The sequence below is a fragment of the Lissotriton helveticus genome, chromosome 12 (genome assembly GCF_964261635.1).
Source record: "Lissotriton helveticus chromosome 12, aLisHel1.1, whole genome shotgun sequence".
NCBI lineage: Eukaryota > Metazoa > Chordata > Amphibia > Caudata > Salamandridae > Lissotriton > Lissotriton helveticus.
Window position 1 is genome coordinate 3,394,278 of NC_136073.1, and position 22,472 is coordinate 3,416,749.

Sequence of the window (22,472 nt, forward strand, 5' to 3'; positions counted from 1 at the left end):
TTATCCCTTTTTGTTGATTATTCTATATTTCTTTTATTCTCAATTATCAAGTTCGTGAATTTGCGCTTGGCAACAGCGCCAAAACAAGACTACAAAAGACTCCTTAACGGAGCCCTCAGGAACGCTACTCGATGCCGGGAAGATTTCAGGTGAAGTGCGCCGTTGGTTGACTTCGCGCGCCTCTCCTCACCTCTCGGCACCTGGGGAAACCTTCAGGAACTAGACCGCTAACTCGCTATTGAGTTTAGCGGCCATCTTGGAATTCCGCGATCGAGCGCGGAATCTCCAATGATTGCAAATGGGTTTGTATTTTAGCAGGGATAGCAGCCGCTTTCCTGCTAGCGCTGAAATGTTATGTCCTTGGAGCTCCGTGGTCCTGACAGATAGATAGATTGAGTGAGGGCAATAGATAGATAGAGTGAGGGCGATAAAGTGAGGGCGATAGATAGATAGATTGATAGATAGATAGATAAATAGATAGATAGAGTGAGGGAGAAAGATAGAGTGAGGGCGATAGATAGATATAGTGAGGGCGATAGTTAGATACATAGATAGATAGATGGATAGATAGATAGATAGATAGATAGATAGATAGATAGATAGATAGATAGATAGATAGATTGATAGATAGATACCTGCGTAATTGGAGTTCCGCCTGGGCTCAGGGGCGTAGCTACAGCTTCTGGCCCCCGGGGCTAGTGCTCAGATTGCCGCCCATGGCCGGTAGCGGGGGGGAGGGGGCTGGGGGCTGGGGGCTGGGTGTGAGAAGTTGGCCTGATATGTGATGTCCACTATTCTAGTGAGCACCCTGTATCAGTCCAAACAACCCTTATGGTGATGGTTGTAAAGTCAACCTTATAGACCAGCTATCCTAGTGGTAGCATGGACAAAGCAGTCTTAGGCTAAACTCAAGAGGGCATGTGAGGGGCGTGGCCAGCAGCATGGCCGGCTAAGACGTGCTCTACCGCAGCTCTGACCGGGCTGCACCTAATCCGACTTTAAAACTCATGCCCTGAGCCCCGATTCGACTTTCACGGCAATTGCCCAGGTGCTGTGCCCCCCTGGGCATAATAATCGCTAGTTATAACGGCGCAATTGCCCCCAAGACAGCAGAGCGGAGACTGCTCTGGCCCGGCCGCGACTAACAAGATGGCGGCGGCGTAAACTGACGGGGAACGACCTGAAGCCGTGAGGGCCGCTGGGAACTCCCGACGCAGGGAGAGATAACTGCCGAGTGCCTGCGGTGGACCGGGGTACCTCCGGTAGGGTGTGTGGGCGCCCTGGGCCCTGACCGAAGAAGCGCTTGCAGTGGGAGGGGCCCCATCTCGGACGCCGGCGGAGGCTTCTGAACCTCCGGGGAAGCAGTGCGGCGTGCGGGCGGAGGCGGCTCGCACCGGAGCGGCGAACCGAGCGGCAGGATCCACCGTCGGGAAGACAGGAGCACGCCGGCGGCACCCAGCGCTGCGAACCCCGGACTGGCCTGAGACCGGCGGCTGCACACAGAGAGGGGTGAGTGGCTCCGTGCCTTGGGAGCATCTGGACCGCGGCGGCTTGTGTGGCGAGGGAGCGACCAGCTCCAGAGCTCGTGCATTGTGGCGTGTCTCCCCCCCCCCCCCACCCCCCCCACCCTCGCCTTACCCTGAGAACTACCGCGGATGCCTGGGGGTGGGTGGGATCGACCCCACCCACGACGCACCACTGTTGGGGGCCTGAACATACCGCCCTGGACACGTGCATGCCTACAGGCTGACTAATACTTCAGGGCTCATAAGGAAAGGTGGATGAGAAAGGGCCTGAGCCATACGATATCGAGCACCGGACTTGCCTGAGTTGTTACATGCCACAGAGGCCCGACGGTAGAGGCTGATTCGTAGTGGTCGGCCTGTGTGGGGACAGGTGGGGCCCTGGAAAGGCAGAGAAACCCCATACTCTGATTGAAACGCCACTTGGCCCAAAAGGATTCGGGGAGCAGACGGAGACTGCAGGTGCGGGGTGCTGAAACCAGAGGCCAAGAAAACTCAGTGGAGGTGGAGACTTGCCATCCTCCGTTGTCAGCCATGGGGAAGAGAGAGGCGGTTGCCAAACCACCCAAACAGGGCCCAATGGACAATTTTGCAACGCCAAGGCAACCCACTGAGACCGCGCCTACGGAGAATGGTGTGCGCTCGGACACGGACTTGCTGATGGCAGCCATCCAGGCATCACGGGCAGATATTCAGGAATCGCGGGCGGCCCTAGAGGTAAAATCGGTGAGATTGGGTCTGAAGTAACGCTACTGCGGCAGGATTTCCAGAAGTTGAACGAAAGGGTGACTACGGCGGAGACGCGAATAGGAGAGGCGGAGGACTCGATCACCACCCTGAGGAGAGATATGGCGGAACTCCAGGCCTCACATCGCCAGCTGCAATGGAAGGTGGATGATGCAGAAAACAGGGCGCAACGCAATAACCTACGCTTTGTGGGTTTTAGAGAGGGAATTGAGGGGGCGGACATGGTGGCCTTCCTCCGCTCCTGGATCACAACTACCTTCCCGGCGGTGCAGTTTTCGACGTGCTTCATCATCGAAAGGGCGCATAGGGCCCTACTGGCAAGACCACCGGAGGGTGCGAAACCCCGGCCCGTCATCGCCCGCTTTCTCAATTTCGCAGACCGGGATCTGATATTACGAGAATCTAGAAAGCTGGGAGAGTTACGCGTTGAGAACACGAACATCATGATTTTCCCGAACTACAGCCAAGAAGTGCAGAAACAACGCCGCTCCTTTGACGCGGTCAAAGCAAAACTAAGAGACATGAACATCACCTATATGCTGCTCTTCCCGGCAAAATTAACGGTAATCTATAAGGACAAAGCGCACTTCTTTAATCATCCGGAAGATGCCTGGCAATGGCTGGAGGAGCGACCCATATTCCATAGGCAGGAGAGCAACAACAGAAGTGGAGGGCCAGAAAGGCCGACTACGAGCGGTCCACAGTGGGAAAGGCCGAGAACTCAACGACAGAGGGCCCAACGAAATAGAAGACGGACTCTACTGACGCCCTACCCAGGAGGGGGCCCGACTGACGGACGACGAGGGACATCGGCCTCACCCGGCAGGAGCGGCGCGACGGGATCCAGGTTCAGATGCCTAGACAACGCTGTCAGATCGGAAGGAGATGAAAGGGAAGACTCAGAAGTGCATTCCTCGGATGGGGAAGAGGGAGCTGCGCGCTCAGTCCACCCACTGGAGAAAGCGATCCGGCAGATGGAACAAGATGCATCGGGGCACTCGACTGATCTCAGACCAGACACCCAGGATTCACGGTCCTAACACAGGGGACTACAGGGCAGCAGAGATTGCAGCTCGGCGCAGCGGAGACACGCAAGTTGATACACCCTCCTTACACCTATTCTTTACCTTGGTTACAGACTTTCTTATATGCATATTCCTAACTTTGACTCACGGAGTTGTTACACTGGGAATGTATTTCATGTTTGGTATTGACTTGGTTTGGATACAGACTCTTTTGTATGCATGTCCTACCTTTGACTCTTACAGACTATTCACTGGGGAATGCGATATATGTTTGCACTGAGCCTGTTGGAATAGGTTGCAAGGGAGGGGGACCTCTGGGAGGGCGATAGACCTTCTCCTACTGACAGTTCTGCCTTACAGAGGGATGGGACTGAAAGGGGAGGGAGGTGGGGCGGGGGGCGGGTGGGGGAATTCAGCTATGTTGAAGCAGAGAGTTGGGGATGGCGTACTGGGGGAGGGCGAGGGAGTTGGGGGGGAGTTGGGGGGGAGGGGGAGTGAGTATCACAACTGTATCCTGGACAGACACACGCAAAAGGCAACACATCCCGTCACAGACCGTCAGAGGCTACCTATTACTAACTGACAACTCACGTCGTCTACTGGCTTCTGTCCCACGCCGTTACAGGTGCTACTGGGCCCGTCATTCACTCGCCACTGGCATGACTATGGGGGATTATGAGAGGGGAGCTGCCTACGAGGAGGGCATTAAGGTAATGACCTGGAATGTTAATGGCCTAGGCTGCAAGAATAAACATGGCTTGGTGAACGATTACATCAAGAGGTCTGGGGCAGATGTTGTACTTCTCCAGGAGACACACCTACAAGGTAATAGATGCGCCTTCTTGGTAAGAGGACACTACAAAGTTTTGGCACATGCAGGCTTTTCTTCTGGGTCTAGAGAGACTGCTATACTCATTAAAAAGAATCCGCCAATGAGGGTAACACAAGTCTGGATGGATAGACAGGGCACCTATGTAGGGGTACGGGGGTCATGGAGAAGACGGGAGTACACACTCATATCAGCCTATGCCCCGCCCAAATTACAGACAGACACTATGAAGGGGATATCAGACATAATTCTCAATACATCGGATACGATCCAAATCCTTGGGGGGGGACTTTAATGATGTGATGAATCCCTCCGCAGACCGGACAGGTGAGCTAGATAGGTCTCAAAATAAGACCCCTCTAGCCAAATCTGTGGAGATACTGGGCCTCATGGAGGTGTGGCGCTAGCTGCACCGAGACACACGGGCATTTGCCTTCTTCTCCGGGGCACACAAAGTCTACTCTCGCCTGGACTATATCTTCATGGCGCGACAGGCATTGCAAGTATCGGACTCAGCGGAATACTGCGCTCGAGGGGTGTCTGACCACTCCCCCCTAGTGATTCAGACAGGTGGACGACAGAGGAGAGGTCCCAAGACCCTGCGACTCTCGGCCTGGGATTTACAAAATCAGGACATTAGGTAGGGACTCAGAGCTGACGTGAAGGTGTTCTTGAGAGAGAACGAGGGATCTGTAGAATCTCGAGTAGTCCTATGGGAGGCGCTCAAGGTGGTGCTCCGTGATAGGGCCCACTGTAGACTGGCGGAGGTTAGGAGAAAGCACCAGACTGAAGTACAGACCCTAGAAGCGCAAATACTACAACTAGAACAGGAACATTTACTCACGAGAGACATAGGGACGCAAACACGCCTTGCAGACACTCAGGCACACTATAGGCAACTAGTGATGGTAGAGGCCAGGACACAAGCACTGGCAACCTTGCACCGCATAGACGATGTAGGTGATAAATCTGGGGGACTATTGGCTTGGCTCAGTAGGAAGGAGAGAGACGAACGCTGGGTTGAGACAATAAGGGTGGGCCCGAATTATTGGGCTTGCACCGACGATAAGATAGCTGAAGCATTTGCCGACTGTTATGAAACTTTATACAAGGCCCGAGATCTGGGTTCCAAAGCAGAGGCACTGCAATATATGACACCTATCTCCCTCCCAGCACTTGAAGACGCTGACTGTGCAGATCTAGAGTCCGACATCACGTAAGATGAGGTTCGGGAGGCGCTGGCCAAACTCCGCACAGGAAAGGCCGCGGGTCCTAACGGCTTTCCTGCGGAACTCTTTAAAAGCATGGCTGACCTCCTGCCATGACATTTACTTGGCCTGTTTCGGGATGCCGAGGAGGAGGGACAGTTCCCCCTGGATCTTAGGCAAGCTACGATTGTCCCAATTCACAAACCAGGGAAGCCACCGGAAAACTGTACCTCATACCATCCCATTTCCCTCCTAAATGTGGAGGCCAAGATATATGCAACCATACTGGCTTCGCGCATGAGAAGGATCATCCCAGGCTTGATACACATGGATCAGACAGGGTTCATCCCAGAAAGGGCCACCAGATATAATCTGAGGAGGACACATAACTGGCTGCAGGTGGTAAAAGATAGGGCTGATCCACATTGGTTCATGTCCCTCGACGCTGAGAGGGCGTTCAACGCTGTCCATTGGCCCTTCCTCGAGGGAGTACTAGAACGGCTGGGTTTTGGACCCAAATACAAGAGGAAAATCGGTCTGCTCTATACAGGCCCTGAGGCCCGGGTAAGGGTCAATGGGGTGATGTCGAGGACCTTTTCCATACAACGGGGAACCCGGCAGGGATGCCCCCTGTCTCCCCTACTATTCGCCCTGACAATCGAGGTGATGGCCTCCGCAGTCCGACAGAACGAGAGAATCACGGGCTTCTCTATCAGCCAGACAGACACGCGAGATGAAATACTATCCCTCTACGCCGATGACGTCCTCCTCTATGTCACACGGCCAGACAGTACAATACCGGCACTGTTTGATGAACTGGCAAAATATGGCGCGAGGTCAGGATACCAGATTAACTGGCACAAATCGATCCTTTACGATCCCCAAGGGCGCGAGGAATGGCCTCCACTGCCACAGAATCTACAGACAACCGGAGAAGGCTTCCAGTACCTGGGGATATTCATCACTGCTGACAGAGGCACCTCATACGAACGCAATATCGCCCGGATCGTGCGTGACTTCAAAGCTGACGCAGATAGGTGGCGGTCCCTCCCCTTGACATTACTTGGTAGGGCAGCGATGTTCAAGATGATATCTCTCCCAAAATTCCTTTATGTCTTCCAAAATGAATATTATCAGATACCGTCCAAGACGTTCCGAGCCATACATGCAGATCTTCGGTCATTCTTATGGCTGGGGAAAGACCCCAGAGTTGCCCTGACAACGCTACAGATGCATCAATATGATGGGGGGATTTCTCTTCCTGACCTAGAGACCTATTACTGGGCAGAACACCTAGCCCCCATTAATGACTGGCTCCACGCACTCGCCACTCACCCCACATATGCTCTAGAACGATATCACATGGGTACACACTCGAGTCTGCATTACATATATGAGGGGACGGGACAGGCTGGACTACTGACGGCCACGAGGATTACACTGGGGGCATGGAATAGAGCCACGAAAGTCACCGGATGGGCGCACAGGGCTACGAAGCAAACGCCATTATGGGAATGCTCTTGGCTCAAAGAGTTACACAAATTGAAAGGGTTCCGGGGATGGGACGACATTGGCGTCTCTACGCTAGGGGACGTCATCAAAAACGGAGCGCTGAAACCCTTTGCCTCCTTACAGACCGAATTTGGGCTACAGCGCTCTCAATTCTTTAAATAGGTACAATTAAGACATGCTTACCTGGCGGAAGAGGCACTGCGAGAGCCACTCCCCGGATACGCACCACTAGAGGGCCGTTTGCTGCAGGAAAAGATCCCAGGGAAAGCAGTTTCCCTAACCTACAAAACAATTATGAATAATAGACCGAACACACTGGCGGGCCTCCGAGACACATGGGAACAGGAAGTGGGTGAGATGGATGAAGTAGATTGGGGGGGGTACTGATGCACCCTAGAGAAGTAGCAATCAAATCACGCCTACGCCTGATCCAGTTTAAGATCTTACACAGGGTGTATTACGACAGAGTGAGGTTATGTAAAATGGGAAGGGTATCAGACCCCAGCTGCTTACGATGCAGGCACGAGAATGGGACTTTCTTACACATAATATGGTCATGCACACATATAGAGGCCTATTGGAGCGCGATCACCACTGAATTGAGCAACGTACTGGGGATAGACATTCCAACGGAACCGAAGCTGATCCTGCTGGGAATGACCAATGATATTGATCTGGCCCGCCCACTACTAATATTTCTAGTGTTGGCCTTGGTGGTGGCCAAGAGGGACGTAGCTAAGAAGTGGGGAGCGGCTGACACACCTCAGATAAGGGAATGGAGGAAGGGAAAAGACATATACATGGCAGCAGAAAGAGTCACATATAAAGCAAGAGGCTGTCCGAGGAAATTCCGCAAAGTATGGGGTAAATGGAGACAATACCATGGCCTGGACGGGGGTCTCTGAAAGGGATCAAATCAATTACGGGTTGACTACTGGGCGTAGGGGACATAGTAGGGCCCAAGATGAGGAGTGGGAAAACTCAGAGAGAGATGTGATGGATGAACAATTGGACTGTGCAAATGCAGAGTTACACCTTGACGGGAGGGGGCGGGATGTGGGGTTCGGGATACAGGGTTACTGCCTGCTGCTGATATGCATGTTCTAGATACTGCCTTGTGGGGAAAGTGACACAACTGTTCTGCAAAGTTGGTACTCACAAGTACTATTGCCTCTTGGGGTTATGACAGTTTATATGTTGGGGAATGGGTGGAGGGGGAAAAGAAAAGCAGATGCAAGAATTTCCGGCTGAACAGTTGCAAATGTCCGTTATTATTATGCCTTTATTGCTTTTACGGATAACGCCGCCCGGCCTCCGGGATATGGGTTCACTGGCTGTGTCATGTTTTGTTTAACGACTTATACATCACTACTGTCGGAAGCAGGAATGTTGTAAACGAAGACTTTGCGCTATACAAATCTGCAATAATTTTTTTTTTTTTTTTAAAAAGAGGGCATGTGAAGCCAGCTGTTTTACCATATATAAACCCCTTTAATACCAAGTGAAAGGACACCACACAGGTTGTATATCAAAATATATATGTATTTATTTCTAACACAATCCTCTGAACTCTTTATGAGGTCAGAGGCACCAGCACATAACAAGATACTCAATTAAAATACAATAAGTTGCACAAAATACACTAATGCCCTAGGGGCACTTCGAACCATATACTAAAATAGTGGTATAAGAACCACGTCACGAACAAAGGAAATGCCTACGGCCTGGAGAATCGCTGGGGCTACGCTGTACTACCAAAGGATAGGGAGCAGGAGGCCCACGGCATGCGCGTGCAGTGTCTTTACACACACACACGAGTTACCATAGAGTTATAATGGGAACGAAAGAAATGGAAACTAGTTCTTTTAGGTCACTTCCGCATGGACAAGAGAAAGCTACTTGAAATTTAGACACTAGGATAGTAAATACCCACAGGAGCACCAAAGTACTCACGTTACCTCACCCGCAGGAAGCGGGTGCATAGGTGTCAAAGTGTGTCGGGTTTCGTCACTGCATTCCTATGGAGCCTTGAAGAAAGATGCTGCAGGCGACCAGGAGGGAAGTGTCTGGTTTGATCCAAGGGTGGATCGAGGATGAAGAGTACCTGAAAGCAGAGGGGACAGAGCCTGGGTCACTAGCCAGTGACCAGGATGGAACCAGGAAGGAACCAGGCGATGTTGCGAAGCAATCAGGTGATGTTGTGAAGCTTGTCTCTGCAGCCACGTGGACCAGGAGGTGTCGACGACAACCAGGAGCTGGATGCGGACTGCCCCATGAAGGCTCTCGCTGTCGGCGGTGTCGGCTTCCGGATTGGAGTCAACAAGCCTTGGCAAAGGCAACCCACGCAGGAATCGAAGATGGCCTCTGGATCAGACCAGCAAGGTCTGAGGGGCTTCTCTTTTTCAGGGAAGCAAGGGCCAGTCTGGAGCAACCAGACCAGTGGTGTAGATTCAAGATTTCCTCGTCCCAGAGGCCACTAGCCAACGGGCAAAAGACCGGACAGATGCGTCGAGCAGGAAAATGCAGAAGGGCCCCAAGCAGAACTCGTGGAGTGTGGAGGGCTGATCTTCGGTGCAGTTGGTGCTCGGGGCTGGGGCTTCTCAATCTCCAATGCACAACTTCGAGGGTGCCTCTGAAGTTGCACGGAAAGCAATTCGCTGGCTTTCCAAGATGGCCGGTCCCACGTCTCGCGTCGCCTCCACGGGTCTCAGCTTTGCTGTGACTGTGGATCGGGCTGTTGGAAGTTTGGAAGTCTGGGTCTTGTCAGGCTCTGTGCTCGGGCTCTGGCGGGAGCGTCGACAAAGCAAACCGTTGATCGCTTGATGGTGCCTGCTTGTGCAGGGTGGTCACTCCTTGATCACAAGGGAGATTCTTCAGTCTTCTATGTTGAGTAGAATGTCGAAGGTCCAGAGTTTCGTTTCACGTTTCAGTCAGGATTATCTAAAGTCTTGGGACTCAGCTCCTACCTTTATTCCAAATCAAGGGGCTGGATTACCTGCTAGGTCCCTCCTATGGGTGGGACCCAGGAAGGGGGTGGTTACACCCCTTTCCCTTTGTCCAGTTTCGCGCCAGAGCTGGGGTTGGAGTGCCACAGCACCGGTTTGAACTGGACTATGCATGGGACACCTTGTGTGCCCCAGGCAGTGTCTCATTTCATTCAGCCCTCCCTGCCCCAATACACTATAGCCTGTCTGGGGTGGTGCTCGCACCTTCCAAGACAGGAAACCTATTGTCCAAGCCTCCCTCGCTGGAAGGACTCCCAGAAGCAGGAGGTCAGACTTGTGTCTGTGGCAGCAGCATCCATTTTGTGATGCTGAGGCTCTGGTTAACTTTAACCGGGATTAGTAGGAACAACATGTCTTCTCCCTCTAGAAGGGTGGAATGCCACCCCCGTCACTAGAATTGGCGAGGGGGTAGTATTCCAAAGCGTATGACACCTTACACGACATGTTTTGATAAAGACAAACCAAAGTTAGCATACAACCGCGAGGATTATAATGCACTTAAGAGTATATGGTATGGCAATATCATAGAACAGCTATAAGGACATGGCTCCGAAAGCTGCAGACAGGCTCAGCTCATGCTAGAGCCTCATCTCACATAAAACCAAGCACTCCAGGATTGTTAAGGCCTGCCATAGGAGTGACTTATAGGTATATATGTGTCTATATATAATGATAGGCATAGGGATACTACACCTAAGCAAGGGGTGATTACACAACCTTGCCCCAGCTGAGTGATCAGCCAATTGTGTCAATGTGAGTGGCCAGCCAGGGGTGGCATAATACATGCTGCATTTGATATAAATCTGTTCAGTAGTTTTAGAGATTTCAGCCGAAATCCAAAGTTGTATGTGCACGGGTGTGGACACTCCGCCGATCTACTTGTGGTGGATCTGCGAGTCTACACGTCAAAGCAGGGTTCTGATTGGCTGGCTGCACCTTCACAGAGAAGTTGCGGCCATCATTTTATATCTCGGGAAACGGTCCTCGGGACTGAAAAGTGGCTTGCATACAATGAGTGGTTGTATGGGGGCGTGAGTGGGCATGTGACTAGCACTGTGGATGATGTCATCAGTGATGTGATTTGAGATGTTATCAGTGATGTCACTGACCATGCCATGAGTGGTGTAATATTTGAGTTCGTAAGCAGTGCATTGCGGGGATGTACTTTATAGTTAGCTCAGGTAACTATAACTGCTGGTTTTTTACGAATGAAATTTCAGCCTAAATATAACAACCATGTGACCTTTGATTTTTTTTAGTGAATTTCCACGTTTTTTCAATTCTAATCCCTAACTATAATATCCTTGTAACCTTTGTTACTTTCAGTGAAAAAAATATATATATGTATCGATATGTGTGTGTATTTTTTCACAGACAAACAAAGGTTAATCTGACGTTATAGTTAGGTGTTGAAATAACACAAAAACTAACTGTAAAAAAAGTAAAAACTGTAATTCACCAGTTGTAGTTCACAGAGCAAGCTATAACTTGTGATCCCGCCATGCACTGCTTATGACCTCATATATTACATCACTCATGACACGTTAAATGCCATCAGTGATCACAGGAGAGTATAGGCTGGTGGTGGAGAGGTCACATGACCCTCTCTCAGGCTCTTAGGCCCGCCTGCAGGCCCAGCCTAGTGGTTGCCTAGCAACCACCAAATAAGTGCTCCTGGAGTACAGATTTCTAATCCACATCTTGTGCCTGGGGGAGCAGGTAGGGAGAGGGGGTGGAGGGATGAGGAGAGGGAGGAAGAATGCAGGAAGGCTGAGCCCTGCAGCAGTGAAAATGTGTAAACCACAGGAGGCAGACTTGCACAAAACTCACAAACGATAAGGAACAGGAGCAACATTTCTCACAAGAAGCTCCCCTGAAGCTGATATCCCTTCCTTCGGCTGTGACTCAGCGGATGCCTCTGGGCCCTTTGATTGTAGTCAGAGGTGTACGCAGCTATTGGGCTGATGGGCAGACTCGTGTAGTCATCAGGGCCTGTGAGGGGAGAGGCAGTGGGGCAGAGATAGTAGGGAGAAGAGAGGAAAAAAACTGAGGCTGCAAAGAGGGAAAGCAGAGCAAGAAAGGAGAGTAGAGCCAGAAAGTGGTGAGGGGGGAGGGTGAGTGGAACACAATGGGTGAGTGAAGAGAGCACAGAACATCAGACCCAAAAACACAGAGGCTGCGACGAAAGGCAGCAGAGTCAGTATGTTGTGGGTGCGGTGAGGGGGCAGTGTATGCATGAAAAGCAATGATCATGAAACGTGTACCGTGGTTGTAGAAGCTAGGAGAAAGATTGGCGGAATGTGCTACACAGAGTGGGATGAACCTGTGTGTGGCTTAAAGCTCACACGTGTCCGCTTGTTCACACAAATGCTCTGGCTGCCTAACAGTGTGCTCACAAGGTGGTGAAACGCAGCAGCGTGCAGGTGTTAGTGGCCAATCTTTCACCTGCTTTATACTTGATGACATGGCTCCTGTTCCCACAGTGTAAAGCTGGAACCAGTGGCCTGGGTTACAAACTTTAGTGTTTGACTGCGAACGTTATTGACGTATAAGTGAAATTAACTGTTGGTTCTACATGTGCCATAGTGCCTGGGAGGACAGGCGTACAGCGTTCAGCGCGCCAACCCTGCGCTGTGATATGCTTTATTTCCATTAAAACATTAACCTACTAGGATTTTCTGTTTTTAGAAAGCATCAGACATTCTTAAGTCTCAACTTTTTGATTTCTAGGAGCCATTTACAAGTATCTAGTGGCTGATCCTGCTGCAGCGCCTCGTCTCAAGCTAAGACCTCCGCGGCCGGGGGGTGGGGTAGGGGGTGTTAATGGACAGATTCTGGAGGTATTTCATAAGCCATGAGTTCCCACGTGAGAAATATTTTAATTTACCAGCTTTGTTGGTGTTTTTAAAACAAGGCCTGCAAAAACAATTTGAGAATCAGCAAAATATGGTGTGCGCCCCCCCCTTGAAACAGGAGACTAAAATAGCAAGCGCAAGAAGAGATCGGTTTGGAGAATGTTTCACTATCATCTAAATGGCTCCTAATGGTGTTAGGAGAAGCTGGGACAGGGCTGCAGTGTCACAAATAAATGAAGAGGATCTTAAAGAACCGCATTTTAACTTCCCAGCGTCCAGCTTTGCCAGAATCTACAAACATAACCAAATGGCTACCGTTCTTCCCTGAGAAGTTGCCCCCCCTACTCATGCTTGGGGGTCATTTCACTCTTTGCTTATTCACAGCATATGTGGGGCTTTGGGTGAGTTGATGCACGAGAAGGGGATAAAGCTGCATTCAAGCACCTTTGGCCATGAGAGGTCCTTTTTTTCACAGAGAATTTTTACAATGTTGCTTCTAACCTGTGCCATGGTCCATAAGTCAATATTTACCTGCTCGGAGGAAAGCGCCTTTGTGTGCCAAGTTTGGAAGAGCCAGGGAGGGTGAGTGTGTGTGTGCATGCAGGGCAGTGAGTATGAAATGTGCGCTGTGGTCCAGGTATAGGGTGACCAGGCGTCACGGATTTTCCAGGACGATCCCCGTTTTTCACCAGCTGTCCGGGCAGATTTCGAGAAATTTTGCTCATGTCCCGGTTTTTGGAGAAGGTCGACTAAAAACGGGGGGAGTTGTTTTTTTATGTTTTACAAAGCAGGGTTAGTTAGCAGTTGTTCCAAGAAAGCAATTTAATTCACAGGCCAGCTACTGGGTTTAAAAATGGCATCTTATGTATGTTCTCACTGCCTGTTTTATAATTCTCTGTTTAGGATCACTGTCATTCTGTGCGCTCGTTTGACGTAAAATTATAGTCCTTCTATTTTTGTGAAATGTCCCAGTTTTTTGTTTAAAATTCTGGTCACCCTGTGGCATATTATCAAGGACGGCGTTAAAATGATCGCCGGTTTAGCGGCAGAAAACTGCAGCTAAGGCGGCGCTAATGGGCTTGGTAATATGCCCTGGAGAATTCCAATAGAAGCCCAGGTTCACACCAGAACAAGGGCATATTACCAAGCCTATTATTGCCGCTTTAGCAGCAGTTTCCTGCCAGTAAAGCGGTGATCGTTTCTAACCTCGTCCTTGATAATATGCCCCCCTATCCAGGCAGCATGCTAAGAAGGTATGGATGGGATCTACAGAGGGTGCAGAAAAGCTCTCTTTCCAGGAGAGATTCACCAGAAGTTCTGCGCTTGTCCACTGGGTGGCGCTGCTCGCCTGTGTATAACCTCCAGAGAGCTCTTGATGCTTCCTCTGCCTTACTTGGCCATACTCTAACAAGCCTTGGCAAACCTAGCAGGCCTGGCCTTTGTGCACTGCCTCTCACAAGTTCTGCCTTACACATACATGCTGACAGACCCCTTTCAGACTAAAAATTCCCAATTTTTGGGTTTATTTTTTGTCTCCCGCCTGATATTGCCTTTGCTTTAATAGAACAGTTTTTTTTTGCAGTTTCATGCAGCGCGAACTCGACCCGAAGGTATTGGAGTGCTTTACATGAGCAGCAGCTACATTACACAAGGACACGTTCATCTTTTTTGTTTTTACAGGCACGGGGAGATGAAGTGATTTGCCTAGAAGCACAGGGTAGTGGGCAGCTCTGGCCCTTATGGCACATCCTCCCCTCCCAGTGTCAATATAAGTAGTACATCCCCCGATTTTTCTTTTTTTTTTTTAATTTCACTCACTCTGTCCTTTTATTTATTTTATTTAGTTATTGCACTTGTAAAGCGCGCTATCACATCGGGAGGCATCCTGGCGCTGGCAGTAACAGAAGCGAAGGGGAAGGGCGGTTGGAGGCGGCTGATGGTGTGGCGTGGAAAAAGCCAAGTTTTTAGCTGCCTTCTAAAAACAAGCAAGCAGTTAATCTGCCTAAGGCACTAGTACACAGGCGAGAAAAGACTTTACACAAACAGAGAGTGAACAGCCACTAGCACAGACACACAGCACACATGTACACAGCCATGCATGGAGAATATTCACAGTCACAAAGCACACAAGTACTCATGTATACATAGAGGCGCATAGCATATTGATACACGCACACAGAAACAAACAGCACACTGTTACACATGCACACACAGTATGTACACAGGCACACAGCCCACGGATGCAAGCGTACAAATAGAAGCACACATAGGGGCAGATTTACAAGCCCCTGGTGCCTCTTTTATGCCGCCGTTACGTCACTTTTGTGACGCAGCGGCGGCGCAAAAGATGCGTCATGCTGCGGGGTATTTACAACATGACGCATCTGGGGGATGTGTCACGTTGTAAAGCCCTGCGCCACAAATAGGCGTTCCTGCGCAGGGGCGTTCTGGCGCAGGAACGCCTTCCAAAAGTGGCTGAGTGAAATCTACAAGATTTCACTCAGTCACTTTGGAGCCCATGCTGCGTCAAAACCCTGCGCCTGCTTGAAGCAGGCGTAAGGATTGACACAGCATTGCAAAGATAGGGGCACCCGTGCCTTGGTGGAGCTGCGTCGCGCTTGCGATGCAACTCCAGCAATGCACTGCCTTTACGGCACAGATGCGTCACGCATCTGTGCCGTTTTTACCCCATGGTGCGCCGGATTGTAAATGCGGTACAAAAGGGGGTGGTGATGGACGGAGCATCTGAACCAATCAAACACTCACACCCAGTCAACAGATCTGGGTTTAATCCATCACCGTTCTTTAGCCCACTCTGCCACCCCAGTTCAGACATGGCCATATTCAAATCAGTCTGTAAATGCGGCACATCCATGGTGGCGGAGCCGTGGCGCACAATAACTGGCGCATCCCTGCTGATATGCAGGGATGCGCCAGTTATTGTAAATCTGCCCCTATGTATGTACACAGAGCACATGGACACACATGAACGTGTTACAGGCACACAGCATATGGGCACACATACTCATAGGGAGTAACCACAGAAGCAAACAGCACACTGATACACATACATATGAGGTGTGTGTGCACAGCTCACCATTCATGGGGCGTGCACACAGATAGAGGATTCACACAGCGGCACATACTGCGAGGAATACATATAGACTGCAACCCACATCGCACACAATGTACCTACCCACAGGTACACAACACAAAGGTGCTCATGCACGCAGTGTGCACACAACTTAGGCGAACGTGCACTGGGCTGGACTGGCTGTAGCGGGTACAAGGCGTTTTCTCGGTGGGCTGGAACGGTGGGGGTCAGGTTTGGAGCCGTGGGGTAGTTTTTTATTTACTGGGGCCGGTTTTGCATCAGTGCTGCAATATCGACCTCCTGTAACAAAAGCAGCAGCAGTGTTTCCCAACAGCATCACCCCCTACCCGGTGCCGCTCCCGACTTAATTGCCAGGGCTGGTTTGCGCTCTCAGGGGCATATTTACAAGTCCCTATCACCGCAGGAACATCACTTTTTACGACGTTCCTGTGGCGATAGGGGCTTTGCCTTATTTACAGGGCAGCGTTAAGCCACCTAACATGGCTTAACTCTGCCTTATAAATAAGGCCCCCTTTCACGCTATGCTTAGTGCGAAAGGGGAGGGCAATGGATCTTACTGTGGGCGTTCTACCGCAACACCCATTGATTTTGACACTGCTCCCTATATACAAAGGAGGCGTAAATAGGAGGCCGCACCAGAATTAAGACCAGGGAAAACCTGTTCTTACCCTGGCGCAACGAGGAGAAATGTTTCATTTCACCCTGTTTTGCAGTTTTCATGTGTGCTGCGTTGTGCACCACACATGAAAACAGCAAAAGACCAATGATTGTTTAAGTACAGGAAGGCCCTCCTTCCTGCACATAAACAATCATTTTTTAAAATGCCGTTTTGCAATGTCTATGTGTGATCCATTAAGCAGCACAAATAGAAGTTACAAAACTGCATTTAAAGACTGTTTATATGCAGGAAGGGTGACCTTCCTGCACATAAACAATCTTCCCCTGCACGCAGACACCCTTGCACTATGGTCAGCCGGGGCTTTGATGATGTCCAGGTAGCTATCTAAAGAGCGGCTGAACTTGCAGTCTCCAAATTCTTCGGTCAATCTGCCCTGGCTGCCAACTCTATATGCATTTTTCCCAACCCCTTCCCAGTAAAGTGGCTTAATCTGTCTTCTAGTGTAGGATGCTGGGCAGACAATATTGTGACGTACACGGCCTACGCTAGATATGAGGCTTTTAACATGTTTGATCCGGCCTATTTTGTTCATGGTTTCTAGTGCACAGACCCCCTCAAAGGCAGCGGCGTGGGACGATAGTTCCGGAGTAGAAACCATCCGACGCCAAAACAGCAAGGGGCGGAGCTTCACTGGGTCCATAATGGGTTTAATGCCCATGTTGAGCATTAGCGGGCAAAGGGGAGTGCTCTGTGGCAAGGAAGCCAGACTTTTGAGGAACTTGTTCTCCAGGGTTGTCAGGTCACTTACTCTTGCCGTGCCCCACAACTCAGGGATGTATGACGTTACAACGCATACTTTTACAACGCATGCCTTTACAACACATTTTTTACAACGCAACATCCTTTACAACGCATTCCATTACAACGCATGCCATTACAACGAATTTCCGAAAAACTACCATTACAACGCATTCCATTACAACGCATACTACCTTTACAACGCATACCATTACAACGCATACCATTACATTGCATGTATGGTAAGTATTGGATAGTATAAGGGGAACATTTTCTATTCTAACTCCAGGGGTGCAACAGTAGGGTAAGTGTTGGATAGTGTAGGGGTAAAAATGACTATTCTAACTCCAGGGGGTGCAACAGTAGGGTAAGTGTTGGATAGTGTAGGGGTAAACATGACTATTCTAACTCCAGGGGGTGCAACAGTAGGGTATGTTTTGGATAGTGTAAGGGTACTATGCGTTGTGATGGTTTGCGTTGTAATGACTGCGTTGTAATGACATGCGATGTGATGGTATGCGTTGTAATGGTATGCGTTTTAATGACTGCGTTGTAATGACATGCGTTGTGATGGTATGCGTTGTAATGGTATGCGTTGTAATGACTGCGTTGTAATGACATGCGTTGTAATGGAGCTTGCGTTGTAAAAGTATCGTTGTAATGGTAGTGTGTTGTAAAAGTTGCGTTGTAAAGGTTATTTCCCCAACTCAGCCCGTAGAGTGCACTGCTCACAGCCTTACTACTGTATAATTTGAGTGCTGGCGCGATTGGCTTAGTGTAGGAGAGACAGTGTTCCTTGCGCAAAGCCCCGGTTACCTGGGAGAATTTGAGGAGGGCCTTGCAGAAATAGTGCTTCCAGGCCGTATCCTCTGACAGTTTGATTCCCAGTTAATCGAAGGAGCTTCCTCTCTCCCGGGGGATGTGTTCTAGGAGCAGATTTTCTTTGAAGGACTTGTGGGGATTCAATAGCATAAGCTTAGTTTTAGATGTATTTATTTCAAGCTCCCTCCCTTCGCAAATGAGCTTGAATTGATTTAATAATTTTTGCAGGCCCATTGGATTCTTCAAGACAAGAAGAGTATCGACTGCGAATAGGAGGGTGGCAATTCTTTGCTTTGCTGGGGAGGGGGCGTCTGCCGGAATGGCAGATAAGAGGTCAGCAACGTGATTGATGTAAAGTGAGAATAAGGTTGAAGCCAAGACGCATCCTTGACAGACCCCCGCTGTACTTTAATTGGATCGGTGACCTGTCCCTGGTTACTCCATCTAACCCTGGCAAAGTTCTCTTCACGGAGCCTGATTAGAAGTGCAAGGAAGCTCGATGGCATACCCATCTCCCTAAGCACCCGCCATAGATTGTCCCTGGGAACGAGATCGAATGCAGATTTTAGATCTATGAATGCAATATATAAGCTCCCATTGCCCAGCAGGACTACCTTCCAGTACAACATGAAGAGGCAAAAAACCTGGTCGGTTGTGCCGGTTTTCCCTCGAATGCCCGCTTGGAGGGCAACGAGAATATCATTCTCTTCCATCCAATCTGAGATTTTAGCTAGAAGCAAGTGGCAGAAAACTTTCTGGACACAGTCGATTAGGCTAATTGGTCGATAGTTGGAAGGAATGGACCTATCGCCCTATTTGAAGATGGGAATCACTTCAGCCCCTTTCCATGATTCTGGGATCTTCCCTCCTTCCGCGATCTCGTTAGTGAGGGTCAGTATATAGGTTGCCCAGTTTTCCCTGTCAGATCAGAAAAGATCCCCGGGGATACCATGAGTATAAGGTCTTACTCACAAACTATTGTGACATAATGATGTATATACATCCGCAATAAGGATCGGTAACTGCCGCCGTCGATCAACATCCGCCGAAAGGCATTGACGTACTTGTAAGCTAACTGATTCACCTTTGACATTGGCCAGAATCATATCGGAGACAATAGGGAACATGCCCACTAATCTCATCCCCAATTCCAGTGCAGGGGTGGTGCAATCAGCTAAAGTGGGAACCGTACCACTCGGTAAACTCATTGTGAGGATCCTGTGTTTCTCAACAGGTGCAGTATGGGGAAAAAACAGCTTTGAGTTGCTTACATTTTTCTGCAAGCCAGGAAGGGAAATCATCCCTATTCTGAGGACGCTTGCCCATCACTGTATTAATCAAGGTGGGACTAATAGCAAGACCACCAACATTTCCAGATGGTTGAGGAGAGGCTCCAGCCAGAGCCACTTGAATATTATGTGACATAAACTGCACGATAGCTATATGTATACGAATCAACATCATATGTAATTGACAAAGCTCTGCGAGTGTAACATTAAGATCATTTGGGTGTGGAGTAAATCCTGCCAAAACAGGCCACTTGGCCCGATCGACCGATAGCAGTCCTATGTGGACCACAGAAACAGGGTGAGGAAGGGCACCATTAAACCATATGACATGCTCCCAGGCTGTCAAGCGTTGTTGGATTCCGAGACCCTCTGAGCGCATGGTAGAGGCTACGGTGTCCTGAGCACACGGGCTGGGTTTGATCAAGCGTTGTTTGATTCTGGCAAGTGGTTTCCCAATGCATTCACTCGTTTATTTTTGATAATGCTTCTAAAACAGTGCTGCAAGAAATAAGCTTATTTGAGGTAGGCAACTACTCGCCTCAAGGACTAGTCGCAGCCTTTGCCAGGGTGAACCCTGAGCTCAAGCCCGGCGTCACAGAGCAGGCGAGTGCGACGCAAGACACAGGCACTTTACCACTGGTTAGCAGGTTTAAAGTGCACAGAGTTCTAAAGCCAGCATCAACATAGGGCCCGGCACAAGGCAACAAATGCAGGGTGACCACGCGGAAAAGGCTGGTTCCCTACCAATGCTTATTTCATTTCTGAATGACGCGCTGTACTCTGTGAACACAGCTGAGGGACGCCGTCCTTGGATTAGGGGAGGGCAGCCTTGTGCGAAATACACAATTGTGCAAGAGCAGAGCCCTGGGAGAGTCCACCAGGCTGTGGCGACCATACACGCCCTGCCCGGGTCAGCTCGCTGCCGTCTCTTCGGATTGTCAGTGACAAACCCACCTCGAAGACCTTGAGTGAGATAACATAACTTGTTTTTATTGCTTAAATGACGTCACTCGTGTTGCATGGTCATCCACTTGTCCTTCTTGAATTCTGACAGTGTTTCTCAGATTTAATTGAATATAATATTTATTATGGCCCCTGCCCCGGACCCAGCCATGGTGAGGGGTCTTGGGTTTCATCTCGAGAGCCCTCACACACCTCAAGAGTATGTGGTTGTCCGGGCCCCCCGCAGGGGGCCACTCCAGCAGGGCGGCCCTTTAGTGCCATTATGGCACCGCCCACCGCTGCTCTAGTCTTTGGGGGCTCCTACAGGAGCCCACTCACCAGGTCGCCACTGTGGTGTCCTTCCTGTGCGCCAGGTGGGGGAAGGCATATAAGCCTCCCCCGCCCCTCCTGGCAGTCTCTGTTCGCCAGTGACTTACATTTCCGGAGGGCTCGTGATACAGGGGAAACGCTCCACATTTCATCATTCCCGTCAACCAGGATAGCAGAGCGGATGTGTTCCCCTCATCTCCTGTCCAATTTTGTCACTAGCGGGCCCGTACTTTGGGCCATATTATCAAGAAAGGGCGATACATTCTCGCCGCTTTTATCAGCAGGAAACTGCCGCTAAAGTGGCGATAATGGGCTTGATAATATGCCCTTGTGAATTCCCATAGAAGTCCAGGTTCTGGTGTTTCTTGATGAAATGACCCTATGTTTTATGTATTGTTTGACAAGGTTGCCGAACGTGGAGATCAGGGAAAGGCAGTCTAGCTCCATGGCTGTTAACAGGTTTCTATTGTAGGACAGTGTGAGCGTAATCCGACTTTTGTTTCAAATATGCCCTTTCCTGGTTTTCTTTTGTGCCACTATTGTCTAATGGTGTGTTCCTTCTATTTACCTTTAGTTGTTTACTTCCTCCACCAGAAGTGATTTGCTTTCAGTGGAAAAGAGCTACCTTTTCGATTGTCAGACTGGTGAAGAGAACCAGACATTATCCAGGTGCCGGGAAGCAGTTCTCACTTTCTAAGTGTGATGTCCTATTCTGATTTATTGTTTGAGGTCAGAATTCGAAGTCTGAGTCCTGGAGTGGCACCATTCCGGGGACGGACGGACGGGGGGGGGCATGAAGGTGTTTTCAGAGCTTGGCTAAGTGCATTTACCATGTGCTTTCGTCTTGGCACTCTTCTTCTCTCCTGATGCCAGCCTGTCCCAGGGGAAGAGTCCAAGTTGGGGAGCCCCTGCTGCTTGGATGCTACACCACCATCCATTTCAAGTAAGGGCCTTTCTGGGGCGCATGGCGCCCTCCCTCGGGTTGTGTAGCGGGGGACGGCGTTGACTACAGACACTCGCATGGGTCATGGTCAATATTCTTACAACAAAGCCATAAGTTGCTGCTTATTTACCTTCTGCAACTACCAACCATTGGAAGTCAATATTCCGGGCCTGCTGAAGGGGTCATAAGGGCAGAATTCGGATCTGTTATGGAGTGGTCACCTTGTAAGGGGCTAGATGTCCGTTGGTCTAAGGGTCAATCAGTTATCTTTCTCCGCATACATGAGCACAAAATAGTCCCAAGATAAGCCCATCTTTTGCCTGTGGGTCGAGGTTGGGGATTGCGCCAGGTTTATTATATAAACAACGTGGCCCGGTTGACGGATGCAGCGACCGCCGTATGCAGGAGTTCTGCGCATTTGCCATAGGCCGACGGGTGGCCAGGCAAGTACCACCCAGCCGAAACAAAGCAGGGCACTCTGGGTCTGATGCACATGTAAATGTAAATGTAAATGTGGGTGTACTTGTAAAGCGCACTGCGACTCCATGGAGTATGGCGCTGAAGACCCCTGGGGAACCCGTCCTGGTTTTCCCTGTGAGATGGTCCCTTTCTGGGAATCTCCAAGGTGAAACCAGGCATCCCTGGTGTTTGTGGGGGGCCGTTGTAGAGATGAGGCAAGCTTAATGCCCAGAGTTGCCGAATGTGTTCCCTGGTTAGAGTAGGCACCGAGGTGAGAATTATCGAGTCCGTTTTGACCCTGGTCCACGTCCTGCCGCGTCGGGAATTGAACCCTGGTCCCGGGCCGTTCTCTGCTTACGGGTCTGCCACCTCTAACCAGTGGGCCACACCACTCCACTAAGACATACATTCGCAAGCCAGGGTGACATATTCAATTGGCGCCGTAGTTTAT